Source organism: Misgurnus anguillicaudatus, chromosome 24 (genome assembly GCF_027580225.2).
Source record: "Misgurnus anguillicaudatus chromosome 24, ASM2758022v2, whole genome shotgun sequence".
NCBI classification, from domain to species: domain Eukaryota; kingdom Metazoa; phylum Chordata; class Actinopteri; order Cypriniformes; family Cobitidae; genus Misgurnus; species Misgurnus anguillicaudatus.
This window is the reverse complement of record NC_073360.2, coordinates 25,319,176-25,334,136: the sequence shown is the minus strand read 5'-3', so window position 1 is coordinate 25,334,136 and position 14,961 is coordinate 25,319,176. Positions and strand designations below refer to the sequence as shown.

Sequence of the window (14,961 nt, the reverse complement as noted above, 5' to 3'; positions counted from 1 at the left end):
CCACTACACACACACACACTTCCACGGTTGAGACTTTTCATTTCTCATGGTTTGTGGAGTGCTCACATTTAATCGCCGGCGCTCTGGGTTGTTAATGCCTTCCTGTGTCATTCGGACAAACTTTATTCGCCTTTGACTAGAAAACACAGACTCTGCACATTAAATAGTTCCCAGTTGCTCGCTTATTCCGGCACGGCTATTGATCTGGAGGCCGGATAGCTTAATCTATCAATCTGACTTTAACTTTAACTTTAAGACACAAGGATACTTAAATAAACAGCAGGGAGGAACAGCCCTTGGCCTTCTCACTGACGCCTGGCCTTTAGCACGATGGGAAATGATGGCTTTGCCTAATTGGCCATCAGAAAGTGGGGCCGAGTGTATACGCGACGTGATCTACGCACACACACATTCACACGGAGATAAACAGACAGTGATGCACAGTGCTGTCACAAACACACATGAAGTATTTGCTTTATAACACTATTAACTTTACGATTACAATCCTACAGACAATTATTTTACAGACTAGACTTTGCATAGCTATAGATCATGGGTTTGTTGGTACTATATGATGATAACCAATAAAATGCATGCCATGATCACACTGTAAGTTACTTCGGATAAAACCGTCTGACAAATGCATTTAAATGTAAATGTAGCTCAGCTGGTAAAGTATTGTGTTAGCAGCGCAAAGGCTGTGGGTTTGATATACGCATGAGCATACAATGAGCATTAATGTAAATGGAGCTCAAAACATTTTTTTACTTTATCAAAGTAAAGATGTATATCTGGCATCCCTAACAGGAACTTATTTATAACTTTATTTAGCTATAGAAGTAAATACACACATGCATGCATTTACTGTGTATTTTGACTCTCTTACGCACACACATACACACAGGGAGTTGAGTTCACTACATTGACACCTGCACTTCAGCAGACAGCTATCCACCCCAGTGTAATTGGCAGACAGGCGTAAAAGTGGCTCGGCTCACGGTTTGAAGGAACGCAGTCGACAGAGCGTGAGCCAATCAGTCATGCCTCTCCACCCAATCAGACATGTTTGATTCTGATTAGCACTCGGCTAAAGAAACCAACTTAGCCTGAAAATAAAACAGCTCTCTGCATCTCGTTTCTGTTTAATGTGTGTGAATTATGGCAAGCTTGTTTGAGGCAGACTCTGAGCTTGAAATGAGAGCTACATGAGAAATCCCAGGCAGTGCTCACGTTTTTAGACTCTTAAACAGCTTGTGGTCATAGTTGTCAGAGGAGTTATCCTAGTTGTTGGCATTTTAACATTTAAAATATATAAATGTGACTTTAAGATCTTGTAGGAAAGGAGTATAGTCTGGTATTTTACATGTATGCGAGCATACGCGCATGGTCGAATGTACAAGCATAGTTCTATTTGTTTACGTGTACACATTAAAGATCTTGTCGGGTCCAAAGAAATGTACCTGACCCCAAATGATCCGAATTGCTTTTTATCCCAAACCCGGCGTGCATAAATAATTTTGTTTAAAATAAAGAACTGACCCGAGGCAAACCAGAAAAAAACTAGACTCAAGTCCGACCCGACTCAATTTTTTTGAACCTGACTGGAGCTGAATGTTAACATCACTGATGTGTGTGTAGTATGCAGCCCCACATGTACCAGTCAGACAGAAAGAAACCAGTGGCTTTGCAACCAATTTGGCCATTTGCTCCATTTATTTTCATTTTTAATCTGACGACAATATCAAGGTAACCGCTAAAATCTGCGTTCAAAATTGATTGACAGGTCTGGCTCAATGAAAATAAACCTACTGTCAGCCACACAATATCGCAAGCGCTCTTGGCAAACCGAGAAAGGGTTGGAAAAGTACTTGATGCACACATGCGAGATCGATCCGTTCGGCAAAAACACATTCATTTTAAATTAACCGAGACCCAGTGCCGCTAATATTATTCCCAACTGTGTCCGATGCACCAGTGAAACTTTTAGACTGTAAGTCACTTTGGATAAAAGTGTCTGGGTCAATGACGTGACGTTAATTATTTTTTTCCGTATGGTTCAATTAAATGTTAAAAGGGTTAAAATTTCAAAATAAATTTGCAGATTACTTTCATACATTTTCTTTTTTGAAGACCAAGTCTAAAATTTCTGGTTTTGTTTCACTTTGAAAGAATATTTGGGGGATAATTGCAAAAATGTCAATGTGGTGTAACTGATCTGTGTCAATTGGTGTTACTAGTATTTTTTTTTATGAAAATATAAATATATTCATAAAAATGTGGAATAAATATAATCATCTAGTTTAGTGTAATATGTTTTTTTTACATACACTTTTACATAATTTGTCAAAAATTATTCAGAATTATGTTTTCAGCATATGCCAGGACAAATATTACGAAAACGCATTAAAATTTACATTTAGAAATAACTGATAAAATGATATTTTAAAATATTTTAAGATGATTATGCTTACATGCCATCAAGGTGGATAAAATATTTAATATTTCTCATTCTTTGGCACAATTGGCGGTTACACCATTTGACATTTTCAGGTCCATTCAGTCTTAACTTTCATAAAAATTGTGCAAATGTCATTTTTTATCAATTTTGCTTAAAATTAACATAAATACACTGTGCATTAAAATAAACCTGATGCATGCTTTTAAAATAAAGCAATAAGCCCCAAGAGAAGCAGTGGGTTAACAGTGCATTTTATAACAGCAAAGGGGCATTTGTTAGGCACGACGCGAAGCTGTTATAAAATGCACTGTAACAACACTGCTTTGCGGGGCTTATTGCTTTTATAAAACTTCATATGCATAGCAGGATTTCATCAAATAAAACACAAATAAGTTGTAAATATATTAGTACAAATATTATTCTTCCGCCAAACAAAGTAGTTCCTCAGAATCAAGCAACACAGACACAGCAAAGACACAATGAAAATATAATTAAAGACTGTGGTGTTTATTTTCATAAATCAGTACGTAGCAACAGTGGTGTAGTGATACTTATGTAATGCGGTCCGAACCGTGGGGTTACAGGGGTATTTTATCACGGCTTAGAACGCGTTTCAACCAATCAGAATGAAGGTTTTATAACAAGCTTTTTAAAATGATTTTAGAATTTCTCATCTTTCCAAACCGTTTTTTGTCACTGACCCATCTACTAAATGCCTAAATGCATGTAAATTATTTGGATTATATTGTGTTTTGGTGAGGAACATTGTGTGGACCACTGAAGCATGTTTATTAGTAGCGAATTGAGCAGCCCACTGTAGTTATTTCACTACCCTTTCAACCCCCTCGCGGTTGGCGTCTTGAGCTGATGGTGCACTTGCACTCTTTTGTGACTGATGGAGTCACTTCATGGCTGCATTGTGACAGAAGTGAGAAAGCCATCGAGACAGAGCACTGACATTTAAGTATGACCTTTTCCCAGAACCTCATCATCTATTACCCAACTGATCTCCATTACGCAGCACAATTTATACACCCCTGCCGCGCGTGCATTTGCTGCTAGGCGGAGGATGAGATGTGTTTGCGTGCCGACTGTCAGTCAGTTAACTCCTGCGCAAACCTGCTGGCAAGGGTACGAGAAAGTCAGAGGCTCCGGTCTGACAGACGAGCTGTCGCGCTCCGGGGCTCCAGAATACAATGTGTTGCTGTAGCGAAGTGGTGACGTTACGGGCGGCCTTGCAGATTATCTTCACCTCAGTTCATAATCTCCGTCAATCACCCGAGGGCTGTTACTCTTTCTCCACCTGCTTTTGATCTAATATTATAATGCGGTTATTTAAAGTCTGACGCTTCACAGAGCTGAGTCATCCAGAGAAGCTTTGTTTTATGGTTATTTATTGGCGATAATGTCATAAAGTAAATGACACACACACATACTTTAGCTAAGATAAACGGTTTGGGTAATGTGAATGGGCAGAGATGGGTTGGTGCCGCTGACGCCATGCTAGACGTGGTCTCTCTATCTCAGTCTGACCTGTAAAAAACATCATCTTTGGATAGCAATTGAGAAGCTTGGATGCAAAAGCTGCTAAACGCCACTTCTGTCAAAAATGAATGCTTTCGGCATGTATGTTCATCAAATAGTTTTTACCAGCCTCGAGTCATCCAGAAATACCACTTTGATGGCAGAATGCATTAAGAGTCTTATAAAAATGAAAACTCATTTACAAGTAAACATGTCAGACGCACTTAGAGGGTTTTGCATCAATTGATCATTATGTTTCTTATTGATCAGTAGGGTTTTAAAGGGTCAGGCAGTATGTGCAGTGAATGACCCCATAAAAGTAATTTCCTTATATAAAATGTTTAATGCTCTACGTTTTGGATAAAGCATCGAATAAATGTAAATGTAAAGTTGTACTGTAACAGTGCTTAAAGTACTGTATGTGGTAGATTTATAAAGTTGCATGCTAACTTTCGCTTATATTTCAACTAAAAATACACCTCTAGTACAAACCTGCCCCTGTTGATGTGTTGGTGTGAAGTAAGGTGTTGGAACTGAAGGTCATGTTTTTTCTCTTTTTACACTTATGCGGGAAGTTGGTTTTCTTCCTTTCAAAAATATACTGTGTCCTCTTTTGTGTTGCAGTATTTTATATCATCCACCTTTTTATTATATATTTTTATGATATCATATAGTGCAACCTACTGTGCTGTACTTTTGTTATTTCAGTCTTTATTCCTCCCACCACAAGTAGCCTATATTTTCTTTTTCTGCCTTTTTTATTTATATTTCATTCTTTACAGTTCTTTTCTTCTGCCTCCTCCTGGACCCATTTGTATCTGTTAGCCGAATGCAGTAGTTTACCTAAATGATGGGTTGGATAGAAATAGTCTGTTATGGGAAAAGTGCAACATGGTACATATGTTTTAATATTAACAGCAGAAATGGGAACAATTCTGTTGTGTCTTTTGCTGGGATCTTGGATAAATATTTTTTTATTTAACATCCTAAGACTGAGCTTTGGTTTGTCGTCTTTTCTGATTTCTTCCAGCTATTTTGGGGTTAGGAAGAACCAATAAATTTAATGACCAAATTTTTTCTGTGAACATGAAGCAGTGTCATTGTCCACGTTTGTGTAGGTTCCAGTTACACCGAATTAAGTATTATGGTGCAAAAAAAAGGAATGTCCACGTATGTTAAAGAGGTTAAAGCGGCAGTCCGTTACTCTGGCCTCTATATCGCCATCTCAAATTGAAATATTTGTTTGCGGATTAATGTTCTGCGCGTACGTTGTGCTTCGCCCCCCCTACTCTGCGTGGATGAATCTGATCACATCAGAGCAGATCTGTCATTATACAGTGCATGACAGAAGTACATCCTAGTACAGCCGCATTCGAAAAAACAACCGATCTAAACTTGTATTAGTTTTCTATTTTCACCCATCCACCCGACGTATATGTGCCTATGGGAAGCACTAAAGTGAAGTAATATGGCCCTGTCCCAAATGGCACACTCCGGATTGTGGTCCTCCTCAGAGTCCACACTTTGATGACATCATGCAGTGCAGACTTTAGGGACCCTTGATGCGAGTCCACGTGGGTGCACTGGAGTTGTGTTTTGGAACAGACTCGAGCGTCACACCAGAAATAGGAAAAGAAGTTACCTGTCAATGTGAACTCCTCCCTTCCCTCGTCTGATTGCTCTTTCGCAAGGACTTCTGGGATGGTAAAGTGCGCAAAGCCTGCTGCAGTGGGGGCTTTGCTGAAGACCGCATTAAGGGGGCAAAGGAGGCGCTGATGAGCACACTTCAAATTTAAGGCCACGAGACCGAAAGTCCACATGAAGTGCGCCATTTGGCACAGGGCCATACGGTGCAAAAAAAAATTTTCAAGAAAAAAAATCTTAGTATTTTTGTCTTGTTTTCAGTAAAAATATCTAAAAAATCTTAAATTAAGATGCTTTTTCTTGATGAGCAAAACGACCCAAAAAAATAAGTCTAGTTTTTAGACCAAAAATATCAAATTTAAGTGATTTTGTGCATAAAACAAGCAAAAATATCTGCCAATGAGGTAATCAAATTTTTCTGGATTTGAATTGAAATTTTCTTGAATTTTTCTTGAATTAAGTGTTTAAGAAAAAAGTTCAAGATTTTTTTTGCTTACCCCATTGACAGATCTTTTTGCTTGTTTAATCCAGAAATTCACTTAAATTGTATATATTTTTTACTTAAAACTAGACATTTTTTTAGGTCATTTTGCGCATCAAGAAAATGCATCTTGACTTGAGAATGTTTGGATATTTGTGCTTAAAGCAGGACAAAAATACTAACTAAGAAAGTCATTTTTTGCAGTGTACGGATGTGATGTCATCATGCAAAAATACAAACTTTTTTCCTGGAAAACCAACCCAACGGCTCAAACATAGATCATTATTATAAGCTTATCATTGTGAATTGGGGCAAGGTAAGGAAACTGTTTCCTAAGAAATATTATGGATTGCAGCTTTAAGGTGTTTTTAATTCAGTACTCTTCTCTTCCACTGCATTAGAAAATTAGTTTTCAGTAGAAATATGTAACAATTCTTAAATTAGGATGTATTTTCTTGGTGAGCAAAATGACCTAAGAAAATAAGTCTAGTTTTTAAACAAAAAAATATACAATTTAAGTGAAATTGTGCTTAAAACAAACAAAAAATATCTGCCAATTAAGTGTATAAGAAGAAAGTAAACTTATTTCAATTTTTTTCTCACCCCATTGGCAGATATTTTTGCTTGTTTTAAGCAAAAAATTCACTTAGGGGCCAGTCACACCAAAAGCGCTTTAAACGCTTGCAAACGCAAGGCGCGACGCACTGCCTTTTTTAAAAAAGAGCAGTGCGACGCGGCTTTTCATATTGCTAAGCAACCACCGAGTCACCTGTCTTGTCAATCAAATATTGAAGCGTGAGCGCTCTTTTGCTGTTAACTGTCATATTAGCAGAAACTTTAAAAAGAGGGCGCTTGCTCTGACCTTGTTTGAGGATGAGAGGTGCACAAACACGCAGGAGAGAGTAAGCGAGTGGAGTCCGGTTCTTCAAAGCAACTGTAAACTTCCCTCACCACAACGTAAGGCCCGCCTCTCCCCTGATTCGATTGGACAATGGAAGACGCGAATGACATCAGGCGCTTATCCGCTCTCAGCTCTCATTCAAAAACGTGTGCGCGGCAGGCAGCAGAAAACCGCAAGGCGCTCGGCGCGCATAAACGGCGCGCAAACGCGCCCTGCCCATATATCATTCAAAAAAGGCGCCTGCAACTGCCATAAACGCTTTTGGTGTGACTGCAGCCTATAATTGTATATTTTTAGTCTAAAGACTATACATATTTTTTTGTCATTTTCCTTATCAAGAAAAAGCATCTTAATTTAAGAATGTAAATATTTCTAATGAAAACTAGACAAAAATACTAAGAATTGTCATTTTTTTGCAGTGTACACCCCTTCATTTATACCCCTTGAGCTTAAATATACTGTTATTAGAAGAAGTCTGTAACAGTATCTGACTTATTGTGAGTGTTACTTAAATGACATTATGGCATTACTCCATGTCCTTTTTGGCAAATGAGAAAGATGACTCACAGGAGATGCAAAAGTTACCTGACACTGCACATCCCACAAAAGCACATCCTAAAAATGTAAACCTGACAACCTCAGCACCTCTGCTCATCCGGGGCCCAGGGACAATGTGCCACTTGAGGCTCTGGGGAGGGACTCTGTCCTTCCTTCCTGCAGTCTCTTCATCTACAGTGAGGCTAAAGTACACTGCGCGTGTGTGTGTGTTAGAGAGGCAGGCAGCACAGAAAACCTGTGTCACTCTCCATTAGCGGTCGTATCCTGATTGACAGCCACTGGACTGCAGCTGTGTGCTTCATTCGCTGCGGTCTCCTCAGGCCGCAGGTGCAATCTAGGCCAGTCCGTCTCTGCGGTGCTAGCCGCACATGCTGCAAATATGAAACGCACTTCATACTTGTCTGTCACGGCCGTGATGAAGACAGATGTGTGTTTTCGCCGTCTTTCGGCCGGCCGCGACTCAGATCTTTCAAGAAGCGAAAGCTCGGCCTGAAACTATCAGGATTTTTCACCTGACGCGTGCGTAACCTTATCTGTATAGACAATGAAATGCAGCTCTAGCCAGAAGGGACGTGTAGTAATGATAATTACTCTAATATATGACTAGAAAAGACCATATTTGAATTGAAAACGATGCTCTCCGGAGGCGGAAAAGGTGCTTGTAATTCTTTAAAGATGACATAGGTGGAAATTAGGTAGCTAATTGTGGATGTACGGAAATTTCAAACCTAATTTGGAGATCCATTTGACAAGTTTATTGACAGCGTCGTAGAGGATTTGTTGGAGGGAAGAGTGCTGCAGATTTGATTCAAGTGGAGAGAGATGGTAGAGATTGAGAGGTTGGGAGATAAAACATAATGTGTCTGAGTATGGAATTGCAGGGTCAGTGCTTTTTATGGAAAGTCGTCTGCGTTTTTGTTGGATTCCCTTTTCCCGTTCTCTGCGCTACTGACATTTCTGCCTGGAGTAGATGATTGTGTGAAATGCTATTTCTAAGGCAGACCGTGGTCCTTGAGCTTTTTTTAAAAAGTGTTTGAAAGTCACATTGCGAAATGTCAGCTTTTCCATCGTCCCCCCTATGAAAAGATTTGGTAAATGGCAGTATTTCGCTAACATCAGCAGGCTAATTGTGGTAATAGACTGCTGACAGGTCAGGTGTGAGACGTTTCCGACTGCGCCGAGCCTGATCCACACAGTGGAAAGCGGATAATTTTATTCCCACCTTCCGACTGTACACGCCGTTAAATTGCAATGCAAACACATTTTCTTGTTCTTTACACTTCTCTGCCCGAAGAAACCGAATTTTGTGCCAGTGTCACACATATCTCATCTCGAGAACTTCCTAGAATGATTTGTTTTTTCAATGAAGGTTTTCTGAAGTTAGGAGTAAATTAAACTAAGATTGCACTCGAGTTGCTCTCAAAACCTAAATGACCTCAACCTAAATGAAGTCTTGATCTTGATTTATTATTGTTTTTGCTGTTTTGGTTTATTTTTTGTTTTAGTTTTGTTTGCCTAGAAGAACATCTTAGTCGAGATTTTAGCGCCTAGCTAGGTGTTAGCAAAGTTAGGATGACTGCTTAAAGGGACAGTTTACCTAAAAATAAAAATTCTGTTATTATTTACTCACCTTAATGTTGTTTAAAACCTGTAGGAGTAAGATATTTTGATAATGGATGTTAAGCACATAGTTAGTGGTGCCCATTAACTTCCATAGTATTTGTTTTTCCTACTATGGAAGTCATTGAGTACCGTCAACTGTGTGGTTACCATCATTAATCAAAATATCTTATTTATTACTCAAAACATACAGGTTTTAAACAACATTAGGATAAGTAAATAATGACAGAATTTTTGGATCTCTTTTGGACCTCTTTAAAGCACAGTGGTACCATCCAGAGGGCATTTACATGTACTGTTTGTTTTGTTAATTTTGTTGATCAGTTAAATAGGTATTTTTTAGTGTGTTGTTTAAAGAGCACCTATTACATTGCTAAAAAAAGTTTTTTGTGTGTTTGGTATAATACAATGTGTTCACATGGTTTATGGTTAAAAAACACATTATTTTCCACATACCATACATTTTTGTAGCTCCAGATATACTGCTTTCCTCAATCGCTCTGATTTTGTACTGTCCCTCATTGGCCAGCTAATCTGTACATTGTGATTGGCCTGAATACCTCTGACGTCAGCCGGAAATATTACGCTCCTTACCACGTTTGAAAGATTTGCGCACAATGCAATGCTAACAGGAGTTAACTTACAGGCTGTATATCGGACGATAGGTGCTCTTTAACAGAAAGAAAGCATAAATATGACATATCATATTTTACACTCAATGGTCTGAAATAGCCCCCTATACCCATGTTCAATATTCCCTACATTAGTTGACTAATAGAGTGCACTTGAATGAGTTTGGACCGGAAGTGTCGTAGGCGTTAGCTTGTGTCTAAACCATAGACTGGAAAAAAATGGATGACGCCCGTTCGCTCTCATCCATTCGTTGAAAAGTGAAGCCGCCAGTGTCCCAAAACGGCGCTGACATCTTGGGTCTTGAGTCTGCGCAGTAGCGATTTCGGGACCAGTCCTGCGCATTAGTGAGCAGGAAGTAAAGCCGCAAAATCAAGGCCCGCCCTCGCAGAATGCGCATAATCACAGCTGTCGATCATGACGTGACACCACCGTTTTTATTGCATTAAATAACTAACTAAAAACAAACTTATTTTAAAAACAAACACTTGAATTTACATCAGCGTAATAAAAACAAACAGTAAATGACAGAAACTAGCTTTGGAAAAAAGATAATTGAAGCATAAGTAAATTGTTTAGTTGGTCTCCAGTCCCATTGCATAACATGGGGGAGGTGGGGTTTATGACTTATAATAGGACCAGTCACTGGTGGGGGGTGATCAAGACGTTTTCGCTTTACTTTTTAGGGCTTGTGTGGCACGCGTGGTCTCAAATGTGGGAGATCATTTGGCACACGCCTGACAGTGAAGGGGTAAAGGCTAGCCCTCAAGTGCACATTGGTTGTACTCATTGTCATGCATTATGGGATTAAATATGTGCACTCGATAATGTCCACTATAATTTCGGACACCACTACAAAATGGCTGTCCCCTCAAATAGTGCACTGTTTAAGGATATAGGGGGCTGTTTCGGACACAGCCAAGGTATGTAAGATTTCTGCATTAGTAGCATTAAACAGATTATTTCATATGGTTAATTAAACAGCTGCATTTTGGGTCACAATTTTTTAAACTTTTGTCAATTTTTGTGACAATTTCTGTGTCAAATAATGCAACCAGTACAGTACATCGCAACTGGAAGAAAACCATCCATCAATGCTGTGTGACAAAATGACAAATTGCTGCTTTCTGTTCACCAAACAGCTGATATAAGTGCCCCTTTTATTTGCGTATTCATGTAGTTATCTGTTTCTTGATGGCGTTCTGACGGTTATTATGTATAATAACAAAAAAACTGAAGGGGAGAAACCAGTGCTTTCATCTAAGCAACATCACTGAAGCACCCAGATGGGCTTTGTAATGGAGCGCTTGACGGCCTTCCAGAGTGCACCCATTCTGAGCTCAGCCACACACACAGCGCTCCACCGTACCTCCCCATACTGGGGGGTCTGGGCCGGGTGCAGATGTTGCCCAGACAAAGGCGCATATGGATGACCTACTCCCAGCTGTTCAGACACGACCTCTGAGTGTGTTCGAAGCCCCCTGCGGCACGCGCAGAGGCGTAATGATGAATAGACAAGGTGCTGGCGTACGCCCATCTCGAACAAGTGCTTCACGTTTCTACAAACTATTCATCAAGCCGGTGGAAGGGAGTTTGCGCATCTATCACCTGTCAACGAATACGCACGCTCCCCCCACCCCAAACCTGCCATTATAGGGTAATTAGATTTCTCTTTGAGTGAATGGGGTACCCATCACAGAGTTCGGTATATGTTTTTGTGGGAAAGCAAAGAGCTTTTGATTTTGTTCGACTGCGGTGTTGCGGTTTACAGAATTATTCATACGAATAAACGTGGCTATTAATGGAAGAACACACATATGCTTTTCAGCATCCTCGCTCCATCGCAAAGTTATTCACCGGGGCATAAAACATGAGTGCTATTCTCAAAGTGATTGGCAGTGTAAAACATTGTGGAGGAGCCATTATTGTGGCAACTTTTCATGTTTAAAAACGCCAGTGTTTAATTTAGCTCCACTTTTTTTCTCGTTCCACACTTCCACTCGGTCAAAGTGAATCATTTGCATGCGCTCAGAGAAGAGAATTAGCCGGCGAAGGTAATCAAGCAGTCCTATTCCGCCAGATGGCTTTCTCTATAGATGGTAAATGGGCGCTTTTTAACTGCGTTTTATTTGGTGTTTCTGCTTCAGATAGGATGTGATCTACCTGGATAATAAACATAATTTCTGCAGGCTGTTATTAGGTAAGACCTTTCCTGCCACCGCATTAAAACGAACAGCTTTCAGGTCTAATTTGCTATGTCAATGCAAACAAAGAATCCAGGTGTGTTTGTTGTAAGCGCCGTAATGTGTCGTAGTTTGCATCCCGTGGTGAAATTAGGTGGAATATTTATGCAGATTGCGGCAGGACCGGGGCATTGTCGTGCATGGCGGGCCGGCGAGCTTTAGACAAAAGGGACGTCCCCGCAACCCCCCTCCGCCTCCACTTGGCGGGGATGACGCAGGCCACGCTGCTCGCGCCTGTAAAAGGTCTTCATTTGTTTGTTGTTAAAGATCTAATTAGGAGGAACGAGGGGAAACGGGATGGAATGGCAGCTCGTCTAATTAAGAGGCGCATCCAGGGTTCCCTTTGAACCTCAAGGACGCCCATCTATTAGACGGACCCATCAAAAATGGATTCAGCCTAAGTGCATTTCTGGTTGCTTTCTTTAAATGATTAAAGATGTGTGTGTGGAGTGGGCTTTCCTCTCCTCTAAGACAGCTGAAACACTTCAGATGCTGAGCATACCTCCGGCAGTTCCTTCATTTTTGCGCAGTTAGTGGGAAAGCGTTCGACCGTCGGGATGCATCCGTGATTTATTTACGTTCGGGAATGTGGGTACTGGCAGGAGAGGGTTTTCACGTTCATTTCTGTTTACTCATAGTAAGCATCTTTTCAAAGCTTGCGCTTGTGAATTTTACCATTCACACTAAAGTAGGTTTCTTCTTTCGTGCATTGTTGCTTGTCAGACTGTAGATATAACTCCGGTGAGGTCACCGTAAAAGCAACCCGAGTTTGCATTGGAGTCTGGAGCCGGATAATTAATGAGCCATTTGAGAAGGTCAATGCAGAGCTCACGTCTACAGCTTCACGGAGAGATCAGTGGCCCACATTCAAGCTTTCTTTCTTTCTTTCTTTTATTTATATTTCTTTATTATTCCCCCAGTGCTTCTTAAATATAGGCTCCTGTAGACGTAATTTGTTTGACTGTGTATAACCGGGATCCTCTGAAACTAATTAAGGAAAAGGAGAAGGAAGAATCGAATACGGTAGCTCGGCACGGCTGCTCTAATGAGACGTAGTCTCTGGGCCGAGTGCTTATCTGATATAAAACATTAGCACAGGGTCTATATTGACTAATTGTAAACAGTTACACTGGAGCGTGTGAGCTTTTCTAACATCTTCCCTGAAGTTTATCGCTTCACCTCTATAACAACAGCATGCAGTGCAGGAGGAGCTCAGTTTAATTACATAGCATCAGTTCAGGAAGCAGGACGATTTTAAAGTGTTCTGCTTAAACGCAAGGTTATCTCATATCGTAGTTTTTTTTTTTTTGTGCAAAAATAAAGAAAAATTAGTCTTGAGGTTGTGTATACCTATGGCAGTTCCTCTTGTTTTACTATATATATATATATATATATATATATATTTTTTTTTTTTTCAGTGGTCCTACTTTAGCAAAGCAGCATGAATGTCATTTAATATTCAAAATTAAGCATTTGTGACCCTGCCTATGAAATCCAGGCTTAAGTCTCATAATCTAATAAGGAGCATCGACGTTTGATTTCAATCTTTGACTTGACCTTTCTCAGTCAATATTAAAGATTTCAAGGCTATTTTTTACAGAATGTTCTTCAAATTATGTAGGATAATTTTATGTAGAAAACAGTAAACCACAAACAATTACCTTAGCCGGATTTTCATAGACAGGGAAAATTACTTGACAGGTCACAAAGTATAAAATCAGTTACTCTTTGGAGGACTACAGTATGGACAAACAATGAAAAGCAGCCAGATGTTTGACAACAACACTATAAAAAAAGTTTTTAACTTAATTATTAAGTTAGTTTTGAACTAAAGTATTATTAACTTGGATGTACAATATCACTTATAAAATAAAGTTGAATTAGCTTAACTTATTTTAACTTCATTTTACAAGTTTTTCTCACTAGTCAAGATAAAACATCTAAGTTGAAATAACGGTAACACTGATTTTACAATAAGTATAATTAGTTAACATTAGTTAATGTATTACCTAACATGAACAAACCATGAGCAATACATTTGTTACAGTATTTATTAATCTTTAATAATGTTAGATAATAGAAATAAAGCTTTTAATTGTTTGTTCATGTTAGTTTACAGTGCATTAACTGACATTAACAAGAGTTAACTTTAATAAAGTATTAATAATAGTTAAATTTAACATTAACAAAGATTAATAAATGCTGTATAGGTGCAGTTCATTATTAGTTCATGTTAACTAATGTAGTTAACAAATTTTACTGTAACTAATGAACCTTATTGTAAAGTGTTACAAAAATAACTTGTAAATTTAAATTGATTATACTGGAAAATTAAATTTGCAGAAAGTGTCCAAAATGCTTTGTCTTTATTTGAGAATTGTATCTGTTATCATTTTAAACTCAACAACATTTTAGGGAAAAAAAAGTTTAGCTTGTACTGCTTTAAATGATCAAACCAAACTGACCATCTAATGCAGGGGTGTCAAACTCATTTTAGGTTGAGGCCCTGATGGTAAATAACGTCACCATGTGAGGGACGGAAAACTTTTTCAAACTTTAGTGTGCTGATAATTGTGATAATATAAACTACAAAATAATTATCAAGAAAAAAACACATGGATATTAACATCATACTGGACAAAAACACAAATTTACATCTGTAAAAACGCACTGATCTTAGGTTAAAAAGCCGTAAGGAAAACCGTTTCTAAACCAGAACCTACTACTGTTCATCGCATGTCGACATTGCGGCTTATGGCCGAAACTTATTCATGGCTGTTTCATACACGGTATGCCGCTTTTCTCACCATCTGCCACGAAGAGCCATGCCCGCGAAAAGAACAGAATATTTGGGTGCACAAGGACCAGCGAGAGGTCCGTCTACGCTCCGCCTGTAAAACTG

The 14,961-nt window shown here is 39.1% G+C and overlaps 1 protein-coding gene across 18 annotated transcripts in view; it reads left to right on the top strand.

Moving 5' to 3' along the window:
- The window catches only part of msi2b (musashi RNA-binding protein 2b), a 332,893-nt gene that overhangs the window by 293,997 nt on the left and 23,935 nt on the right, over positions 1 to 14,961 (top strand). The window lies entirely within an intron of this gene.